We start from the raw sequence: 10,482 nt of genomic DNA, 5'->3' as shown, positions 1-10,482 counted from the left end.
TTACCCCTCTGATCAGTCTTAGAATTTCTGACTGTGATTTTCAATTCTGCGGGAGTCAGCTGGACGTCCCTGAGCAAAAGGCCCCTGGAACGACCATCTCTGCCCTCTTCCAGTACCAGCTCACCCACTCTAAGAGCTCCAAAAAAGGCGATAGAGAAGGCAGCCGAAAAAAGGCAAGCCTCGTACCTTGACCAGCATACCACCCGCAACCTCTTGCGCATCTTACTCAGCAAATCAAAAGAAATGGGGCACCGTGAGGCTGGCTGGGGCGGACGAAGTCTGCCCCAACCCTCGAGGGCCCTGTGCACAAGAAACCTCGCACAAGGGTCCTTATCATAAAATGTCTTGCAGAAAAAGGATATGGCAGCCGCCTGTATCTTAATAGTTTTTGCTGCCCGCCCTAGCTGAAATAGATGTGCCAAAAAACTCAGCACCTGCGAGGAGGTAGGGGGAACGCCCACCAAATTAGTGGATGACTGGCGCATAAATGTCAAAAAATCAGTCCAAGCCTTTGTGTAAGATCTAAGGGTAGAAGGAGAAACCGAAGCCGCTACTCCCTGCAAAACTAATTGCTGCCAAGGTTCCAGAGATGATCCGGGAAATATTCCGGACGTATCCGTGCCTCTGGAACCAGAAGTCTGAACCGCTCCATCTGAAAACGGGACAGAGCATCAGCAATTTCGTTAGACACCCCAGGAATAAAACGTGCAGAAAACACTATATTATGACGTAAACAATGCAACACAAAGGCCCGCAATAAAGCAGACACCCTGGGCGAGCGTGATGACAATTTTGCCAGCACGTTCACTACCGCTTGGTTATCGGTCCAGAAGCAGACACGACGGTTCCTGAATTCCTCGACCCACAAATGTACAGCCACTGCAATGGGAAAAAACTCGAGAAATGTTAGGTCCCGTGTAATCTCTCCTCCCCGCCACTCAGGCGGCCAAAGCTTGGCGCACCACCGACCCTTCCAGTAAAGCCCAAAACCCAGGGAACCTGCAGCATCCGATTGAACTTGAAAATCGTTGTGCAAGTTCAAAGTATCTTGCCACAATGACACTCCATTGAATTCCTCCAGGAATTCCAGCCATATGGACAGATCAGCCCGCACCTCACTAGATAGACGTACCCGATGATGCGGAGCCCTCAGCCCCACGGTGAGGCGAGCCAGGCGGGAACAAAAGGGGTGCCCAGGCGCCACCACCCTGCACGCAAAGTTCAGGTGCCCCAGCAATGACTGAATTTGTCTGAGAGACACTTTCTTCAAAGGGAGCAATTCCTCAATGACCTTTTTCAAAGCTACGAGCTTGTCCTGCGGCAAGCTAGAAGTCTGCGAAACCGTATCCAACAGGATACCCAAATACGTAAGCTGAGTTGATGGACCCTCAGTCTTTTCCACAGCAAGCGGAACCCCCAGCTCCTGTGTAAGGTCGACAAAGGCTTGCAGCAACGTCGAGCAGTCGCCCGTGTCGGGAGCCGAGGCCAGTAAAAAATCATCCAAATAATGAGTGACCCCGCCTAGCTTTGTTTTAAATTTGAGGGCCCATTCTAAAAAGGTGCTAAAAGATTCAAAAGCAGCGCAGGCAATTGAACAACCCATGGGCATGGCTTTATCAAAATAAAATTTGTCCTCAAACTGGAAACCCAGTAACCAAAAATCATCAGGATGAATTGGGAGAAGCCGAAATGCCGACTCAATATCGCATTTTGCCAATAGGGCGGCACGGCCGAACTTCCTAATCATCTTGATCGCCTGATCAAGAGATGCATATTTCACGGAGCAGAGCTCCGGGGGGATAACGTCATTGACTGAAGTACCCCTGGGGTGTGACAAATTATGGATTAAACGAAATTCACCTGGAGCCTTCTTAGGGACGATACCCAAAGGAGACACATGTAAATTACTAAAGGGAGGGACATCAAAAGGACCAGCCATTCGGTGCATGGCTAGCTCCTTTGCGATCTTCTTGCGAGCGACCTCAGGCAGCTCCCAGATTGATTTTTGGTTAGAAGGATTCCGTGCCACGGGAGGCATGGCTACTGGAATCCGAAAACCAACAGAAAAACCATCATTTAAATAACCTGCAGCACCTTTATTGGGATAAGACTGCAGCCAACATTGCAGGGCCGATAAACGAACGGGAGTATGGGCCAGGGAGGATAACACCTCATTTCCCTGTGCCTGATGTGGAAGGGAGAGGAGGATTTTGCTTGGGGGGTTGCTGAGAACCCCCTTTTCCGCCACGAAAGGGCCGCCTATTACTATAACAAGAAGAAGCGGGATGGGAACCATTGCATTTTTCGCAAATGTGGGCGTACCTACACCCGTGGCGCTGGCAAGAACCCTTATTAAATTCCCAGCATGGGAAACGACGGCTAAACCTGTGTGCCGCAGTCTTCGACTTCTGCTGCTCCGGCACCTTCTTATCGATGAGTGGCGCCACATAGGTGGTCCACACGTCGAGATCCTTGCGATCCCAACGAGCTGAGGGAATCTTGGCGGCGCGGCGCCTGAAGTTCTCATCATATTTTATCGCAGCTTTTTCACCAGCGTTGGTGAAAGCAGAGCGAACAATAGATAGGTAAACAATCAAATGAAGAGATCTTCGTGGGTAAGCCGCTGCCACCACGCCAGCAAAGACCTGGAAACAATCGAGCCACTGCTCGAAAGTCCTGTCTGCTAAGGGGGCTCCCTGGCGTCTCTTAGAGGCATTCCCTTTCTCTTGGTCCTCAGAAGGAGGGGCCAGTTTGAAGATGTCCACATAACGGCCATTCAGTATCCTGGACCGCAGCTTTGTCGATAGGTGCGACCCTGGGATAATATCCCTGGCGGAATTGGTAGAGACTTTTACATCGGGTACCAACATGCCATCCCTACACTCTTGCACTGCTCCATACCTTGCTCGGTGTGTGTTGGCCCTACGATCCCAAGCCCACCGAGGAAGCCCCGATGCCGATTCTCCGAAACCCCAGTAGAGTTCCCTTGAATCACCTGCCTCATCGTCAGAACTATAGGATGACGTACCAGAATACGAGGAAGAAGATTCGCCCCTCCTTCGCTTGGCATGCCTCCGGGAACACCTCTTACGGCGACGTTTTCCACCCGAAGACTTCCTGGCAGGGATTGGCAAGCTGTCCTCAACGGAAGACTCGGAACCCGGGCTCAGCTGGGATGGATCTGGAGCTGATTGAGGAGAAACAACAGGTGAGAGGCTTGAACCCGACGCCACCACGTCCGCGGTGAGGGTGAGTGCACCACGGCGGGTGGAAGCAGCCGAAGAAGTTCGCCTTCCCGGGGCCTTCCCAGAGGAGCGACGTGCCCCCCTTGCACGGCCCCTAGACGCAGGTAAGTTGCGGGGCTGGGCAGGCTGGGGGTCAGCCCTCAAACCCCTAGATGCTGAGCCATCTCGCTCCTCTTCGCTAGATGACGGCGACACCGGAGACGACATCACCACCGGACGAGGACGCCTTCGAGACGTACGAGGCTGGGCAGAGCAGTGTCGAAGGAAACCATCCATTTCGGCTGTGAAGCAAGACAGAGCCACTGGGTCGCCTGCCATACTGTCCATCAGCGATTGCACCCGACCCGCTGGTTGACTCAGGGTGGGAGAGCGAAGCGCCTGTGATGGACCTCTAATAGGCCGTTTTGTGCCAGAGGCTGAGGCGGAGCAGGCCGTGACTTTCTTGGGAGCCATACCTGCTAATAGAATCAAAAGGGGAGTTAACAGTTGCCGCAGCCAGGCGTCACTGCCGGCCGCGGATAATGTGCTAGGCTGCAAACAGTACTTCCGCAGCTGGGAATTAAGGAATAAATGCAAAAGGCTGAAAATCTCAAGTATCTATTATCTATCTATCTATCTATCTATCTATCTATCTATCTATCTATGTATCTATCTCTATTTATTAAATTATTATTTGTTTAAGTCATACAATTATTTTATTTTTATTTTTATTTTTATTTTATTTTTTCCTTTAAAGGATGCAATTACACCACTTCTCCAGCAGGTGGCGCTCACCAGCCCAGGTCACACCAGTAAGGTGCAATGCTGCACTGAGCCACCAGGGGGAGCGCCAGCAAAATCAACCAGCCGCAATGACTTCGCCTGGCCACAAGGGGGAGCAGCCAGGAAAAAACCAGCAGCCACCGGATAACTCTCCCCCACAGCAGAGCGCCGCCGGATTGCGCAACAAAATGGCGGGCGCGAGCGTGGGCCGCCGCTCCTGAGCTGGGCCGCGGCCCCAAAATGCTCAAATACCTAGAGGGAGAAGCCGGGTAATGGAGGAAGGCCGGGCCCTTCGGCGGCGCCGCGCCGCCTCCGCAGCGCTACCGCCGGCAAGGCCTAAGGCCCTACAGGCCGCCCGCACCGCCGCGCTCGCGGCAAGGCCGAACGGCGGGAAAAATTCCCCCCGCCCCGCGTCAGCGACACCACAAGGACCAATGGGGGGGCACCCCGACACGGCAAGCGCTGCGGCGGCCTCACGGAGAGGCCCGAAAACCGACCCCCGACCTCCCTCAGCAGCCGTGAGCCGCAACAGGTAAGGGGGGGGACGACCTCTTTGCTCTCCCGGGGAGGGCCCTCAAGGCGTCGGGCCGCAATGAGGCCCGAGCGGCTGACAGAGCACCCTTACGCCGTCCTCCGCGCTCCCGGCCAAGGCCCCAGCACAACCACCGACCGAAGAGGGGGCGGTATCTAACGAAGGCCCTAGCGGCCGCGAAGAACCAGGCGCCCAGCCAAAGGGCAGGCCCGGGCAGGCCGGGGGGGGGAACCCACCCTCAAGCCTGTACTTAATGGACAATTTAACTAACAAACAGCTGTTAAAATGGGGTTAAATTCAATGGGAGGGAAGGGGGAGGGAAGGGGGGGAGAAACGAGGGAAGAAAGCAGGTACGAATAGTAATAGGAAGGGAAAGGATAGCTTAATGGAGGCAAGGGGTAAGGACAATGAAGAGCCCGATTCCAAGGTAGGCCCTATGGAATCGAAACAAGCAAGTATACAACCGTCTCAGCACAGCTCCTGATCCAAAAGCAAACGGCCAAGAGGAAGTCCAACCCCTGGCTCCCCATATTTATAGACTCTAACCCCTCCTCTGAATTTGGCAACATACAGAACTCCCCAGCAACCCAATATTAACCCTTTAGCAGGCTCGGGTTTTTCCACAAATCTGCCTAGTCATGGCAAGGTGGCATGTTTCCCCAACCGCAACCCGTGCTCTCTGGTTAGGGAGAACACGCTTTGTGGCAATGCTCTCTCTAAGTCTACCCCATGTGACAACTGGTGTTTGTTCATTCAGTATCTAATCATTATTGATTACTGCATTGCTTTAGTGCATTGCTTGAAGATGAGAGGCAGAGAATGGAGTCTCTTAATCACTGGGGGTTTCTTTGATTCATGCTTCTGGGATTGGTTCAAGGTGTTAGAGGTAACTTTTGATGGCCCATTAATGTATTTATTTAGTACATGTTAGTAGGACTGAGCAACTGATTTGGCCAAATCCCAAACCAAATTGGGCCAATTCAGACCAAATCCTAATTGAATCAAAACAGCTCTGAATCAAACTGAAACCAAATCGATTCAGACCAATCCGAAGGATTTGTCCAGCTTGTCTTCTGTTTAGCCTTCAGTTCACACTATTTCTGTTTGTTTGCCAATCAGTCCCAGTCCCATCCTTATTCTAAATAAGTAGAGAAATAAAACTGTTCATTGTCTGCGTCTTGGTCTTAAGCACATAGACAAGTGTCAATTCCCTAATTTCTTCCTCCCATTTTGGCCTGGTGTTTTTCGGTTAGGTTTGCAATTTAAAATAGGATAATGATGATGATGAGCCACTCTGAATTCAGACTGCTGAAAAGCATTATGGATATATATATATATATATATATATATATATATATATATATATGCAGGTTTTGGTGTCCTCGGGTGTCTTCCCGTGTAAAAGTTGGGGTGTCTAGGCGACGTTTCGACGAGGTCTCACTCGTCATCTTCAGGCTGGTGCTTTCGGCTTCTTGTTACTGGAACAGAGCAGGATCTCAGTGTTTGAGTTCCTATAAATACTGTTGAGGGGGTGTGGTGTATAGCCTCCAATGTTCTGGGCAGAGAGGAAGTTCCCAGGCTAGTGTGCCTTTTCTTCTTTTGAAAAGGCACACTAGCCTGGGAACTTCCTCTCTGCCCAGAACATTGGAGGCTATACACCACACCCCCTCAACAGTATTTATAGGAACTCAAACACTGAGATCCTGCTCTGTTCCAGTAACAAGAAGCCGAAAGCACCAGCCTGAAGATGACGAGTGAGACCTCGTCGAAACGTCGCCTAGACACCCCAACTTTTACACGGGAAGACACCCGAGGACACCAAAACCTGCATTCCTGTACCCGTGAAAATCTACGAAAGCAAAAATATATCGCCTAGACACCCCAACTTTTACACGGGAAGACACCCGAGGACACCAAAACCTGCATTCCTGTACCCGTGAAAATCTACGAAAGCATATATATATATATATATATATATATATATATATATATATATATATATATATATGAACACTAATTTAAATACACATTTGGTTTTTTCTTTGCTGGTTTTCTATTTTTATCATTTCGTAATACAATCCTGAGTGCACCCATTGTCAGAAAGGAGACTGATACATTTTCTAAATAAATTCATGAAATCAAGTAAACACTTCATGGTAGAACAGAGAAGTAAAAGAGGTAGGCAAGCCAGATGTTCATATCTGCTAATCATCCTGTTAAGTGTTTCACTATAAAGTGGAGTGGGCTACTTTTTTATTATTAAATGGAGTGTGTGGGGAAGGGTAAAAATGAAATCTGCTCCCCTGTCCACCTTACCTTGCCATGCTCACTGCTTTGAATTTTTCTCCCTTGCCAGCTCACCGGTATGAGTCACGCTTGAGTGGTGAATAAAAGTTGTGGATCAGTGGGAGTAGAGATGGAGGCGGGGGGCAGGTTTCACATCCATTCCCTGTGCCCAGTATTTACTGATTAAAGTATACCATCCAACCACCCCTTCATAGCCAAACTAGTGAGCACAGACCCTCCAACATTTCTCCAATGAAAATAGGGATATCCTACCATACCCTTCAACATTTCTCCAATAAAAATAGGGGCATCTTAAGGAAAAGTGGGGACGCAGGTGGCACTGTGGGTTAAACCACAGAGCCTAGGACTTGCCAATCAGAAGGTTGGCGGTTCGAATCCCCGCAATGGGGTGAGCTCCTGTTGTTCAGTCCCTGCTCCTGCCAACCTAGTAGCTCGAAAGCACGTCAAAGTGCAAGTAGATAAAAAGGTACCACTCCGGCGGGAAGGTAAACGGCGTTTCCGTGCGCTGCTCTGGTTCGCCAGAAACGGCTTAGTCATGCTGGCCACATGACCTGGAAGCTGTACGCCGGCGCCCTCAGCCAATAAAGCGAGATGAGCACCGCAACCCCAGAGTGGGTCACAACTGGACCTAATGGTCAGGGGTCCCTTTACCTTTACCTAAGGAAAAATGGGACATTCCAAGATCAAATCAGAAACTAGGGTTGCTTCTATAAATCTGGGGCTGTTCCTGGAAAAGGGACACTTGGACGTCTGTGAGCATGAGTTTGATCAATGGAACCTCCAAGTGCATTAAAGGCCAAAATGAAACGTTTGTGTGTTTGTTGAGGGATCACACAAGGCTCTCAAGATTGTCACTTTGCGTTTCTTAGTGCAGAAAGTATTGATCTGATGTGTAGAGATCTTTCCTATTCTACTTAATTCAAGAGGCTTCTGGAAGCTTCTCTATGTGAAAGAAGCAAGCAGAAGGTTTATGATGTTTGGGTTATTCCTTCAGAGAAGCTGAGTACAGCTGGTTTAAACTGGCTCTGTTATCTCTTTCTGTCAAGGTCATGCTGACTATAAAAGTAAGGCCAGAAGGAGCCTGGGTTTCTCTTTCTTTTTCTATCTCTTTTCCTTCTGGTGTGGTGTCCTGTATGCTTAGTGTTAAGGTTTAGACTTATTATAAGCTACTGTAAATTTAGGTTAAGTCTGCTGCAACTGGATTTCTTATGGATGGTGCCAATCCTGAATGTATTGGATTTGTGACCATTATGCTCATTTGCCTTCAGTATAGCTCTGCTGAATGAAATATTAATTGCCTTGGATCTATTTTGGGGGAATCCTGCAATGTGTTTAAGCTGGAAACTACAACTAATCCAGAATGCAGCAGCTAGACTGGTGACTGGGAGCGACCGTTGAGACGATATAACACTGGTCTTGAAAGACCTACATTGGCTCCCAGTACATTTCCGAGCACAATTCAAAGTGTTGGTGCTGACCTTTAAAACCCTAAACGGCCTCGGTCCAGTATATCTGAAGGAGCGTCTTCTCCCCCATCGTTCTGCCCGGACACTGAGGTCCAGCTCCGAGGGCCTTATGGCAGTTCCCTAACTGCAAGAAGCAAAGCTACAGGGAACCAGGCAGTGGGCCTTCTCGGTAGTGGCGCCCGCCCTGTGGAACACCCTCCCATCAGATGTCAAAGCGATAAGCAACTACCTGACATTCAGAAGACATCTGAAGGCAGCCCTGTTCAGGGAAGTTTTTAATATGTGACATCTTAGTGTATTTTTCATCTTTGTTGGAAGCCGCCCAGAGTGGCTGGGGAAACCCAGCCAGATGGGCGGGGTACAAATAATAAATTATTATTATTATTATTATTATTATTATTATTGTTACTTTGCTATACATTGGAATCTGCTCTGGATCAATATTGAGTAGACTTTAGGGGTAGGGAACTTCAGGCCAAGGAGATGAATACAGCCACCAAAGATGCTCTATCTGACTCTCATGACTGTCCCAGGCCACACACCCTCTCCCCCCAGGCCACTCCTCTCACTGGCCTTGCTTTGCACCCTTCCTTGGGTGTTTCTTCCTGGCTGAAATAAACTCAGATAAAGAAAACATTGTCAAGCTGAAGTACATTCTTCTAGCCAGCTACCCTTGGTAGCACCAACCCTAGTAAACAGGCCAAAGAGTTCCTTTTCTGGCAAACCACCATCGTGATCCAGAGATTTGGGTCTGGTTGTCAAAGTTCTTCCTACTGCTTCTGACTTTGGGAAGAGGAAAAACCCAAGTCACATCCCTGCCTTGAATATGCATGCTGAACTCTGTGCTACTCCTTTTTGCCTTCCTCGAGCTCACTGTGTATGGTAATGTGTTGTTAATTGCTTGTCATATGGTGGCGGGTAGGAATACATGAATATAATTAATTCCCACTCATTTTAATTTTGAATCCATAATTATATTTATTGTTTCACTTGATTGGGTATACCTAGATTAACCTAAGTAGAGACACAGTATTAGAAATCATGAATAAGATTAAAATATATTAAGAGGCAGCACACAAGTCATGTTTAATGGGTTTATTGCTGAATGGGATGTTATTGTAAAACATGAAAGCACTGTTTTTCTTAAATAATTGTGTAAAATCGCTATATCTAGAAGACCTGTTAGGTGTTTTCAAAGGTGGCTTAGAAATCACTTAAATTATCACCCACCTCTCTTTGATGATATCACTACTGTTCAAAAGTAAGGCTTCTCTTGCTATTAAGATGACCACATTACTGCAGAAGAAGGCATGCTTCAACCTGATAAGCTTAGAAAGTAAGAGGTCATTCAGGTGCAGGGATTATTGTATTAGTTTTCCTGGTTATAATGCTAGCAATTCACACAGTGTTATTTTTCTAGAAAAACAGGTGCCAGAACTCACCATGAACACCTCTCTTGTTCTCTTAGAATGGCAATTGTGCCCACCTGAGAGGTGCCAGAACTGAGTTCTGGCAAGTTCTGGCTGGCAAAATTCTCTGATGTCCCATTAAATTTCATTCACACTGTGGGCATGGTGTGACACAAGGGTGGACATGTCGCCTCCCTTCTTGCGCATACCTGCTTCACTCATTAAAACAGCAAATAAGCACTGTATGCCAAAATACTGCCCCAAATGTCATCATTTGGTAAAATCCATGAAAACAGTGGGAGAATCACAGTGCAAACCCTGTAATCAGATGCCTTGGGAAGCCCATGAAACAGATAAAGGACCCCTGGACAGTTAAGTCCAGTCAAAGGCGACTATGAGGTGTGGCACTCATCTTGCTTTCACTGCGAGGGAGCCGGTGTTTGTCCACAGACAGCTTTCTGGGTCATGTGGCCAGCAGGACTAAACCACTTCTGGCGCAGCAGAACACCACGACATAAACCAGAGTGCATGGAAATGCTGTTTAACTTCCTGCCACAGCAGTACCTATTTATCTACTCGCACTTTGACGTGCTTTTGAACTGCTAGGTTGGCAGGAGCTGGGACAAAGCAATGGGAGCCCACTCCATCACGGGGATTCGAATCACCGACCTTCTGATCGGCAAGCCCAAAAGGCTCAGTGGTTTAGACCACAGCGCCACCCGCGTCCCTAAGGGAAGTCTATAGGCAGCACATTAGGGCAA

The sequence above is a fragment of the Podarcis melisellensis genome (assembly GCF_964234715.1).
Source record: "Podarcis melisellensis genome assembly, chromosome: 6".
In the NCBI taxonomy this organism is placed as follows: Eukaryota; Metazoa; Chordata; class Lepidosauria; order Squamata; family Lacertidae; genus Podarcis; species Podarcis melisellensis.
The sequence above is the reverse complement of the archived record's forward strand: the minus strand, read 5'-3'. Positions refer to the sequence as shown.